Raw genomic sequence first — 13011 nt, forward strand, 5'->3', positions numbered from 1 at the left:
CCAGGATTTTTTTTTTTTTTTTTTTTTTCCCAAGAAAATAGCTCAGTGAAAAGAGACTAAGGACATAACCCACAGAAATCTAATAATCTCAAAATATCTGTAAGTCTATAGACGTACTGGCACGTGGTAGTAACTGAAGTCAAATCTATTAAAACATGTTTTTGAGAAAGTCATAGTGCCAAAAGCACTGTAAGAAGTGAAGTCACTCAGTCGTGTCTGATTCTTTGCAGCCCCATGGACTGTAGTCTACCAGGTTCCTCAGTCCATGAAATTTTCCAGGCGAGAGTACTGGAGTGGGTTGCCATTTTCTTCTCCAGCGGATCTTCCCAACCCAGGGATTGAACCTGGGTCTCCCGCATTGTAGGCAGATGCTTTACCATCTGAGCCACCAGGGAAGCCCAAAAATAAGCACTGTAAAACTTGGCCCAAAAGACTCTGACTGATGAATGTAAACAGTCACTGGCCCCCAAATTTCTTGGGACAAGGGGCAGCCTACGAATGTAGCTCAGCCAGCAAGGAGAGCCCTTTCTTCCATGCCTCCCTCAGATGTTATGAAATGCCTTGGAACAGGAGAGCACACAGAGGTGGAATCAAAGCCTTGGCAAACAGTGAACTGGAGAGAGACTCGCAGGACCAGCAGAGCCAATCTAGGAAGATCCCCTATCCCCAGAATAATAGGCCTCACAGTTTCTGCCCAGTGGGTTTTCAGAGTAGCTGTGCGACCATGACTACTATGTGATTCCCTTTGTTCCTGTCTGAATAGGAGTGATTACTGTAGTTGCCTTGTTCCTTGCCTACCCTGTGTTTTGGAAATGTAGAGGGAAGAGGACTTTCTTTTTTCATCACTCTGAGCTTTTAGATTTCCATGAGTTGCATCCAGCCATGGCATAGAGACAATCACAGGATGAAATAGGGAAGAACATTTTGTATTCTTTTACAGGTTAATCACTAAAAGGATGTTGCCCCTAAGCTTAAATTATAAATAATGGCCCACCACTGGGAACCCTGCTTCCCAGGTAATGAGCATTAAGCTAAACTATCTTTGTTTGGCTCAAAGGAAACATCCTCATCAGACCCATCTGTGAATGACTACAGGGAGAAAGAAATTAGTACATCCCCTCAGAAGGCTGATGGAAACCAGGAATTGTTTGACTTTACTCCCTCCCCTTTTAGTATAAAAGAAGCATGAATTCTGAGGAAAGATGGTTCTCTGGGGCATGAAACCATCATCTTATCAGTTAGCTGGCTTTCCAAGTAAAGTCATTATTCCTTGCCCCAGTAAGTCTTCTCTCAATTATTGGCCTGTTGCGCAGCAAATTGTATGAGTTTAGACATGGTAACAGTATGATCCAATAATATTTTTGCCTCAAATATTCATATTTACTCAATATGAATATATTGAGTAAAAGCTAGCCAAGGCAACAAATGTACTATATATATATTGGTCAGGAAAGTTTATTGCACACAATCTAATCACTAAAAACCTTCATTCAACAAATAACCATCAGTACAATAATGGACCTAGAATCCTCTAATTGCTCTTCCCTTTCATTTTGATGAGTAAAACCCATAATCCATAGAACCGTCATAGCGATTCATCTATAAAGCAGAGCTGATCACATGGAGCACAGCTCCGATTACATCCGAGTCATGCCTTCTATCCCCTGCTGGATAAAGTTCATACTCCTTGGTATGTTTCACAGGATTCTCCAAGAAATGGGTTTTGCTTTCATTTTTAGTCTCATGTTTTCCTTTTATCTTCAAACTTTACACTTATAAATATTAAATGAAGAGGAACAACCATCAATTGTTAACTGATTCTCAACTTAACCAATTTAACTAGATGTAAAATGTAGAATCCATGCACCACAGCACAAGTAGCCTGACCAAACCAAACTGGCCTCTGAACTGTTTCAACAGGAAATTCAAACAAAGAGTAATGAATTGACAAGGACAACTGCATGTTACAATGGCTTTTCTTTATTTCTTGAGTCCCACAACCCAGTCTCTCCATACCTGCAATCGTCTTACTGAATTCCCCTTTTAACTGAACAAAGTGAATTGTACACTCAGAAACTTCGGCCTGCAGCAGTATTTGCTGCTTAAAAAAATAATGGTAGTAATGTGAGAGGAGGAATCACGACAAGGAACACTTTCCTTTCATTTATTTTTCTAAATGCTGACATAAAGAAAGAAGATATTTACAGAAGAAATGAGTAAAACTGGCATTTCCCAAATCTCCAAATCAGATGATTTAGACTCAGAAGAATGCTGAGATTGTTACACAGACTATGTAACCATTAGAAGTACATCAAGCTTCACATTTTTTTTAATGCCTTCTTATTTTTTCTTGAATTGTCTTGGCTGTCCAAGTTTTTTAAAATCTCAGCACTATTTATATTTCATGCCAAACAGTTCTTTGCTTAGTGTGCCCTTGTGTTTGTGTTTGTGTGTTTGTGGTGGTGATGGTGTTGTTCTGTCCTGTGCATTGCAGCATATTTAACAGCATCTGCAGCTTTTCCCCAACATTTGCATCTACCCTTTCCAGTTGTGATAATTCAAAAAAAAAAAAAAAATACAGATTTTCCAATTATTCTCTGGGGGAAGAAAGGTAAAATTTCCTGAGCAAGAACTACTAATCTACACTGATCACATTTTTTTTAATTTTATGTAAATGCCCCCCCCCCACTTCATTTTATTTACCTAGGTATATCTTTGCATAGTTAGACCAACAACACTTGTAGACCATTCAGATGACCACTTGGATAGCTTGAAAGCATGGCTTCCTCTGTTGCAGCATTGTACAGTTGAAAGAACATTTAATTTTTCTCTTGAAGATCTTATGTCCATGATGTTGTTTCCAAATATTCAAATAGTAGAAAGCTCTTGGAAAATCATTAATCATCATATGTAAAATAGAATATATCTACCCAGTCAGATGTAATTGTTTTCTCCAGGACCCAATAAGTTAATGAATGTGAAAGAATATTATAAATGGCATTCTAAAGAGACATGCTATTATTTTTTAATAATGCTATTTCTCTAAAACCAGTTTGAATATGAATATTGAGATACTCAGCTTGGGTGTTATTATATTTATTCTAATCTTAAGCCTCTAAATTAAGGCACTTGTATAAGAAAATCAAGAATGGATATGGTAACAGTTAACTCTTTTAACATGAAATGATGTAGCAAATATTCTCTGAACCAGTTAAATTTTAATTGCTTGTACATGGATGATTCTATAGTGCTTTGCTCAGATAAGTGCCTAATAAATACTTGTGGAATTGAATTAACTGAACCAAAAGACATATTTCCTTCTAATAGATCTAGCAGTGTGACAGTTCCTAGTTTAATCATGTGGAAATAAAGTATGATGCCTTTAAATAGAAATTTCTTATGGAATTGATAAAAATAGGTTCAGAATAAACTCTCCTGTATCCACCCATTACTGTTTCTTTGTTCCCCTTGTGCTCACTCTAATATCATAAATATTGATAATGTTTTCTTGTAATTTACCTGATAGTTTTATCAAAGCTGATAGTTTTAACAAAGTATTTTCCTTATGTTTCTCATTCCACCTTTCTGACATTCCCCCATTTTTCAAACCACAAATCAATGTTTCTCTCTTCCATAAAATATTCTATTCATGTTAAGGATAACATTGGGTTTTTTAAATTCTATTTATTGACACTACAAAATTATAAAATCTGTTACTTATGTTACTGTCATCTAAAATTTTTCTTTTTTTGCATCATATAAATATTATTCAGTAAATGGATGTTTGTTAGCTGGGTCTGGCCCAGAAAATTGGAAGATCTATAAATGCAAGGACCATGTCTTACACTTATTTTGCATTCCATGAAGAATTCTTCTTTCACCAAATATTTGCTGAATATCTGCTATATGCAAGTTACTGTGCTTAGTGATTTGGGGCATGCAAAGATGTTCAAGCTGCAATCCCTGCCCTCCAGTGTAAATGTATAATTGATAAGTGGCCTGGAGCCTATTTTATAATTGTATGAGTTCACTCAATTTAGAATATTTAAAATTTTTATTTAATTTTCACTACCACCTCTGTGCTTGTTTGTTTTGCTGTTGCTGATACTTTTTTAAACTCGACATCTAAATGGGAATTCAAATGAATACCTGAGTATCAAATTCATTGATGTATGGTGATATTCTTGCTTTTACTTTCCCATTATATTTCTTTTCTGTCAAAAGAACTTTGGCATACACATTTAAATCAGAATACACTATCCCATATAGCTTTAGTTTTCTCCCTCAAGTTGATCCTTTGAAAATCCATCTATTCAATCTTTAGTCTTCCCTATCCTTTACTTTTAAATTCACAACCTCACTGCTCTGTTCAGAAGATTTTCCTCTTCCCTTTCCAAGGCTGATTGGTATGCTTTTCTTTGAGGTAACTCTGGAAAACACAGTCAACAGCAGCCTCTAGACAAAGAAAATCTGAATAAATACACTCTTACCTTTTCAATAGCTCATCCGTAAGGCTCCGTAACTGTCATTGCAAATGCTATTTATGCTGGAAACTAATGCTTTCAAAGGCCAGAGGTGCACCTGGATAATATGGTCTACAGTCAATTCTAGACAACTTTTTAGCCATTTATAATGCCAACTAACACCTCTTAAAAATCAGTGTTTATGGATACATGTCATTCCGTATTTGTCCACAGCCAGAGAATGTACAACAGCAAGAGTGAACCCTAAGGTACATTATGAAGTTTGGATGATTATGATTTTCAATATAGTTTCATCAATTGTAGCAAAAGTGCTGCTCTGGTGGTGATGTTTATAATGGGGGAGGTTACGGGGTTCATGTGGGGACAAAGGACATAGAGAACTGTCTGCTCCTTCCTCAGTGTTTCTGTGAACCTAGAACTGCTCTAAAAACATAATAAAGTCTTAAAATGTTTTAAAAACTAGTGTTCTGTTCATTTTATTTGGGTTCAATAATCAAACTTCAGTAGATTATGCTTCAAGGTTTTTGAATTACCGTCCTAATCCAGCTCTTTAGATCATAACTTGATCATAGATTAACCTGTGGTAATAATACATGCTCCATACTTCCTATCTATCATCTGTTTGTTGTGTATCACTGTTCCAATATAGCTGATATTTATGTTAATAATAATATGAACATTAACTAACATTATTTTTCACCTTCTTTTGCTAAGTACTTTATATGTATAAGCTCATTTATCATCACATAAAACTATGAGGTATAAACTTTAATATTTCCATTTGTCATGTAATGAAAATTAGACTCAGAGAAATTTTATAATTTACTATTGGTCATCCAGCTATTAAATGGCAGAGTCCATGATTTTAATTATTGTGCTTACTTCTATGTTAAATGTTTCATATGTAATTTATCACATCATTCTTTTTTTCTAATATTGTTCTGGTACGTCTCATTAAAAATTGAGATATAGTGCAGCTTTCATTAATGAAAAGTTTCTATATATATATATATAAAATAGACTTAACCCATATAGACATTTGAATAAGTAACTTAAACTAGACTAATATGTGTTGCCTAAAGACTGAACCCTACCAAGTGGCTTCCTTTATTAGAGAATTATTTGTAATTTATATTTTTATATAAACAGGAATTTCAAAGTTTATTGAATGAACTTGAAATTTTTCTAACATATGCAAGCAAAGGTAAAACTCCAAATACTATTTTTCTTAAAAAAAAATACAAACATAGAATCTGTGATGTATAAAGCATATATAAGAGATTATATATAAATTGCAATTTAAACTGTGTAGAACCATGAAAAAAACACCACCAAAAACCATGCATGAAGACATCTAATGAACAGAGCTAGCAAGATATCGGAGAAGGCAATGGCAACCCACTCCAGTGTTCTTGCCTGGAGCATCCCAGGGACGGGGGAGCCTGGTGGGCTGCTGTCTCTGGGGTCACACAGAGTCGGACACGACCGAAGTGACTTAGCAGCAGCAGCAGCAGGAGCAGCAGCAGCAGCAGCAAGATATCAACATATAATTTTCTTAAAAAGTAAACTATCCATAATGAGAGATGGGGTACATTAATTTCTAGTATCTAGCATAATTTTCGACACACAGTAAGAATCAAATGAATGATAACTAGTTCGTTCTCGGATGTGAGTTACTATCAATGGCAGGACTGCGGATCATTCTCCCGGATTCCCTCCTTTTCCCTTCTCTATTTCAGCTTACATAAAAATGATCCGTGAGTTAGTTCAGCTCTCCAGAACTACACTTCATCATACATGGCAAATCTTCAATATACAGTCCTATAGTGCAATCTGGAAACAGCCAGGCGATAGACTTATTTAGTCAGCACCTTGCCATGGCTGGGTAGTGTGACGCTGGCAGTGCTCTAGAGAAAGAAATCTAGAGAACTGCCTTGATTCTTCCAATTGTCGAGACCACTATTGATCACTTTCCTAGAGCTACCAGATTCATACTATTTCAAAGCCTGGCTGCTTGGCACCATTTCAGATTCCACGAGATACCATAGTGTTAGTCTGTCAGTTGTATCGGACTCTGCCATCCCATGGACTGTAGCCCGCCAGGCTCCTCTGTCCACGGGATTCTCCAGGCAAGAATACTGGAGTGGGTAGCCATGCCCTTCTCCAGGGGATCTTCCTGACCCAGGGATTGAACCAAGGTCTCCTGCATTATAGGCAGTTTCTTCACCATCTGAGGTAGCAGGGAAGCCCGTGAGATACCATAATACCCTGCCAACAATGCTTTCTTTTGTCTAAGCCTACCAGAGTTGGTTTGTTTTATATCTAGCAACAACAACAAACTGACAATAAAAATCTTTACTCTTAAAACCTCGGTTGAAAATGCATGAACTTATACAGTCAGCTCAGAAAAATCTCTCACCATTATCAAGGGGGCTTCACTTTCACTATAGTCACCCAAAAACTTGGTATAATGATTTTTAATGTCATTGACAGTTTAGTAGATGAAAGTGACATCTCGTTGTTATTTTCATTTTATGTCTTTGAATGCTAGGGAGATTGAATGCATTTTCACATATTCTTTGGCCATTTACATTTCTTCTTTGTAAAATGTCAGTTAAAGTTCTCTGCTCATATTTCTATTGGGGTCTTCACCTTTTTCATATTGATTTGTAGAGGTTATTAAAAATATTAACTCTGTGTGTGCTAAGTATAATAGGATTCTTCCAACTTTATAATATGCCCTCTAATTATTCTGGTCTTTTTTTTTTTTTTCAACCAATGGAACTCCCCTCATTGGTAAAGCAAAAAATTCTTCCAATTTTCTTTCTTTCTGACTTTTCCTTGATTTTTCACTTCGTTTTGGGTGCCTTTCCTTACTCTGATTTTTTTTTAATTTGATTTGAATACTTCATTCTTTACTTCCTCTGGAATGCATATTGATAAAAGTAGAATTCTTATTCTTCTGATTTACTATATGATTTTTTTTTCAAAGGGCCTTCAATAATATTTTTAACAACCATTTTTTTTCTTTTCTGATTCAAAATATCCTTCATAGTAGGCACATGATATTTGCCTTTATTCCTCCTGATCACACCATTTTACATAAAGTGAATTTTTGTGGAAAAGTGTCAGTCATGTGTCCAATGGGTGGGAGTAGGTCTGGCCCAACCAGTGGATCCCATGAATTAGATGTTCTTTCTCTGAGATTCAGACTCTTGAGGAGGCAGACAACAAACTGAAAATGACTTTATCTCAGCTATGACCCTACGAGAGGCTTAACTTAGCACCACTGTGCACAGGGATGGAGTAGTCAGCTTACTTTTCCCAGTAAACTTGCTCTTCACCACAGTTTCCCTCTGGGATCCCCAAATTCTTAAAATAACTTTTTTTTCCCTGCATTTACCCAGAACCAGTTTATATTTGTGAAACCAAACATTTAAAAATTAATGTTTGCATATTAATAGAAAAAGTCCTAAAGAAAGTATAAAATATATTCTTATAAGAAAGCATAATATTGAAAGCAAAATAAGAAAGCAAAAAAAGGAAAATAAGAGAGGAAAATATTGGTGTATTTATTGTTGCCTTAATGCAGGAAGGGTCAGAATGCTACTCAATGTATTATCATACTAAGCCCGTGGCTGCCCACATGGACTTCAGGTTGCAGGTTGCTGTGGGCAGAGTTGGCAACAGAACTTTCAGGAGAAATTCTTACATGGTAGCAAGAGAGCAAGCAGACCCGCTTCCCAAGCCTGGGTCTCTGCAGCCTGCCAAAGGGCTCCCTGGGAAGGCAATTCAGCAGCCATTTGTGAAAGGGTCTTAGAGCATATTACAGATTCACTGAGGCTCGTGTTCCTGGGACGCTATGGAATGACTCTAAAGAAAGTCTTGTCACATCAGAGCAGTTGAAGATAAATGCATATAAGAAGAAATCTTCCTAAATATCTCCAGGAAGGAACTGATTTGATGATAGTGAATCCCCCACTTCACTTTCAGATCACTCTGTTTAGTGATCACTCACTCTCTCTTTTTAACCATATCTAACTGTACAGTTCAGTGGCGTTAAGTACATTCACATTGTCGTGTAATTCTCACCATCATCCATCTCCCAAATTTTTCACTTTCCTATACTGAAGCTCTGTCCCCATTACACACTAACTCCCCATTCCTCCTCCCCACTCTCCTCCACCCCCTAGACCCTGGGATCTACCAATGTAGTTTCCGACTCTATGAATTTGACCATTCTAGGTATCTTATATGGGCTTCCCAGCAGGTGCTAGTGGTAAAGCAGGTGCCTGCTAATGCAGAAGACATAAGAGACTCAGGTTCGATCTCTGTGTTGAGAAGACACCCTGGAGGAGGGCGTGGCACCCCACTCCAGTATTCTTGCCTGAAAAATCTCACAGAAAAAGGAGCCTAGTGGGCTACAGTCCATGAGTCACAGAGTCAGACACGACTGAAGTGACTTAGCATGCACACATGCACATATAGTGTCTAAGGTAGACGCACATTCTAACTGGGATCAGCTAATGTCTATAGATTAGGATTCTACTCTGGATTTCAAACTACCCACTAAATTATACTTACTATGGCTTGAAAACAGTAACTCTTGAAATTCTCAGTCTTCCCTATCTCAGTTGACATAATTTATTTCTATTTGCTTTGGACAAATGACATGAAAATTCCTTTGAAACTCCTTATTTTCTCAAGATGTGGACCTGCTTCCTAAATATTTCCACATTCTAACCATGCCTCACTGCCCTTACACTTGCTCAAACCATCACCAGCTGTCTCCTGGATGAAAGCAATCGCCCTTTCTGCCACTCATCTTGCCTTCCTGGAATGTTATCTGAATGTGGCTGCTTGGTTGATAGTATTAAAATCAGGCTAGATTAAGTTTTGTTTTATTTTTCTTTCAAATCCTGCAATCATCTCCCTTCTCAACAGGTTAAAAGACAATTTTTTTTTTGTTTTTACATAGAAGGCCCAGTGTGATCTGACTCCTCATGACCTGCTTTATTTTCTCTTTAATGTATCTCATCATCTACCACACTATCATTTACTTGTCTAATTATTTTGCAACCCTTACTCACATGGAATATAAGCTACATCCATGAGGATGGAGATTTTTTTTCATCATTACATCCACAACATCTAGAATTGTGTCTGACACAGGATAGACACTCAAAAAGACATGTGTTGAATGACAAACGAATGAATGTTTCCTTTCCCAGTGAAAAAAGGAAATTTTAGATTCTCTGTTACAGTCTTCTATTGAAAGCTTCTAGAGAAAAATCGTAGCTAGGTAATTTCTTGATTAAACAGATTGAAAATACAAAATATTTACAATGTGTTACTGGCATTCACCGTGAGAGGTTTAGAAAATAAACCCCAAAGTAAAACCTTACACAAAGACTTAATGCACCTGTTTCATAAGTGTTTTAACAAGAAAGCACATGATTTAGAAAAATCTACAGAATAGAACATTAAAATAGCTAAAAAGATACAGTAGCTTTCATTTCTACAAAACTTTTTTCTATGCAGAAATTGTTTGAAAAAGGCTGTGTCAGTCTCTAAAATATCATTACAGTGAGACAAAAGTGGACACAGATCGACTCAATTATCCAGGAAGTTTACAAGAAGGAACAATCCTTTGGGGCTAAAGAAAGCAAAATAGGATGAAAATCAAGTCCTATTATTTTATAGAACAGGTAATGAAAATATAGAAAACAGATGATCTAAGAAATAGAACAAATTAAGTAAGAGAGATTTGAAAAAAAAATAACGTGAATAAAATATGAGTTAAAATTAATCCTTAAAAAGAATAGAGTTTAGGATCTAGCCTGTAGCTTTAGAGGTTTGTGTCATGAAGTATAATTACCAACTAATACCTTTTAACCTTCCCTGTGTCCGTGTCAGAGATAAGAAACTAAGATGCACCTTTGATCTGACAAACTGTGATATTTTTATGTTCTTAAGTTTAAATATATCAGCTCCATCTGGTTCAGCTGCACTTGATCTAGACCCTGCTTCAGTTTTTTAAATAATAAAAGTATTTTACTAGGGAAATAAAAATAGCAAATGCTGATCCTGGTTCTGGGTTGTGAAAGAAGACATTGCTTGTAATTGTAGATATATATTCTGAGTCCTGATGAGTTAAAGTTTATGATTGCTTACAAAACTAAATTAATCTCCTCATATGGCGCAGTAAGGCAAATCAATGTATGGAATGACATACCTTATAATCAAGCAATGCATATACATCAGATAATCAACATGAAATCAATATGCAAGTAAAAAATGAAATATAAAGTAATAACCAAAAATTTAAACATGAATAGTGATACAAATCATTTAACTTTTTTTTTTTTTCCAAATATGGCTAATGACTACAACCATTTAGGGAGATGTTTTTAAGATACATATTTCTAGGCTGGGCCCCTTGAGGTTAAGGTTATAATTCAGAGATCTGGGGTCGATTTGAGAATATTATAAACTCTTCATATAAACAGTTGGAAAATTAGTAGTTACGATGCTACTGTTTTATTTAGTGCTTCCTAACAGTCAAAGTTGTCATTAACCATTTAAAATAAAATGAGGATAACATAAAGGAAATTATGTATAATCTGGAATGCTTGTCAAATACTTAAAGATTATTAACATTACTATACTAATTTTACTTTGACAATGTAGTGATACAAGTTTGAAGAAGTCAGAAATATAAGAGATTTACTCATTTGGGGCATAACATATTACCTAAATAATAGAACTCTCTTTGGACTTGAACAACTCACTTGACTACTTGGGTTAATCCTTCCATTTGCCAAACAAGCAGGTATCAAATTTCAAACACAAGCTGAGGTTAATGTATTAATTTCCACTTTTCTTGTCTAATCAATGAGAGTTTAATGAGCTTTCTCAGAATTGCAAATCTTGCCTCACTCTTCCATTTCCATGTAAAAGAAGTTTAGAGACCTAGACGTGGGACCCATCCTCAACGAAGCCGCTGTGCCTAATATTAAGTACCTCCAAGATCTCAATATTCAGTCTCAGATACTCTACATTTCCTAATTTAAATTTCTGATTTTCAGCTGGAAGGTGACAGTAATAGCAGTACCTGCCTGTATAATTTGGCATTCTGCAGGTTGTTGTTATGTTTAGTCTCTAAGACTTGCAGACTCTTTTGTGACCCCAGCTCACCAGGCTCCTGTATCCATGGGGTTTCCTGGGCGAGAATACTGGAATAGTTATCATTTTCTCCTCCAGCAGATCTTCCCGACCCAGGGATAGAAACCTGCACCTCCTGAGTCTCCTGCATTGGCAGGTGGATTCTTTATCACTGATCCACCTGGGAATACCATTCTTTAGGTTACAACTGACAAAACAAAAATGCATCATTGCCTATGAGGTTAGGGTTAGCTTTTGGATGCCAAAGCTTAAATGATATCTTCTAAATCATATTGCTTTTAATTTTTAATTAATGAAAACATGTTTATTATTATTTTTAATAATTTTATGTATTTATTTTTGGGTATGCTGAGTCTCCCTTGCTGCGAGGGCTTTTCCCCAGTTGAGGTTACTGGGGCTTCTCAGTGCTGTGGCTTCTCTTCTTGCAAAGCATGGGCTCTGGGTCCTCAGGTTTCCATTGGTGCTGCACACAGGCTCAGTATCTGTGGCTCTCAGGCTTAGTTACTCCTCAGCATGTGGAACCTTCCTGGGCCAGGATAGAATCCATGTCTCCTGCACTGACAGGTGAATTTTTTACCATTAAGCCACCAGGGAAGCCCAACAAAAACATATTTAGACATTAAAATAAGAGCCTACCTTAAGTAATAAAACATCAAACATAAATGAAGGTCACTGAATAGATCAGTACATGTTCTTTACATATATTCTATCCCCTTACCTCCCTCTTCTCACCTTCCAGATAATAATGCCCACTTGTTTGCTTTTACTATTTGTACACTTAATCTGTAAATAAATAAATACACACACAATTTTATTGCATACCTCAAATGTTTTGTCAGTCTCAGAATATATATGCTTTTGCAACTTGCTTTTTATGTTTGGCATATGTGCGTTTTATCCAACAAAATACGTGTAGAGCAAGCTCATTTTTATTAATGTTAGTAGATCTGCTTCATCAACTATGCTAAAGCCTTTGACAGTGTGGATCAAAACAAACTAGAAAATTCTTAGAGATGGGAATACCAGACCACTTTATCTGCCTCTTGATAAACCTGTATTCAGGTCAAGAAGCAACAGTTAAAACTGAACATGGAACAACAAACTGGTTCCAAATTGGGAAAGGAGTATGTCAAGGCTGTATATTGTCACCCTGCATATTTAAATTATATGCAGAGTACATCATGAGAAATGCTGGGTTGGATGAAGCACAAGCTGGAATCAAGATTGCCAGGAGAAATAGCAATAACCTCAGGTAGGCAGATGACATCACCCTTTTGGCAGAAAGCAAACAGGGACTAAAAATCCTTTTGATGATGGTAAAAGAGGAGAGTGAAATAGCTGG

General features: G+C 36.4%; 1 non-coding gene across 1 annotated transcript; it reads right to left on the reverse strand.

Moving 5' to 3' along the window:
* Positions 1-323: 323 nt before the first annotated feature.
* On the reverse strand, positions 324-395 carry TRNAC-ACA (transfer RNA cysteine (anticodon ACA)). Its single transcript has one exon. It is a non-coding gene; the product is annotated as a tRNA-Cys (tRNA).
* Positions 396-13011: the final 12616 nt, after the last annotated feature.

This window comes from Budorcas taxicolor, chromosome 12, assembly GCF_023091745.1.
Source record: "Budorcas taxicolor isolate Tak-1 chromosome 12, Takin1.1, whole genome shotgun sequence".
Taxonomy (NCBI): Eukaryota; Metazoa; Chordata; class Mammalia; order Artiodactyla; family Bovidae; genus Budorcas; species Budorcas taxicolor.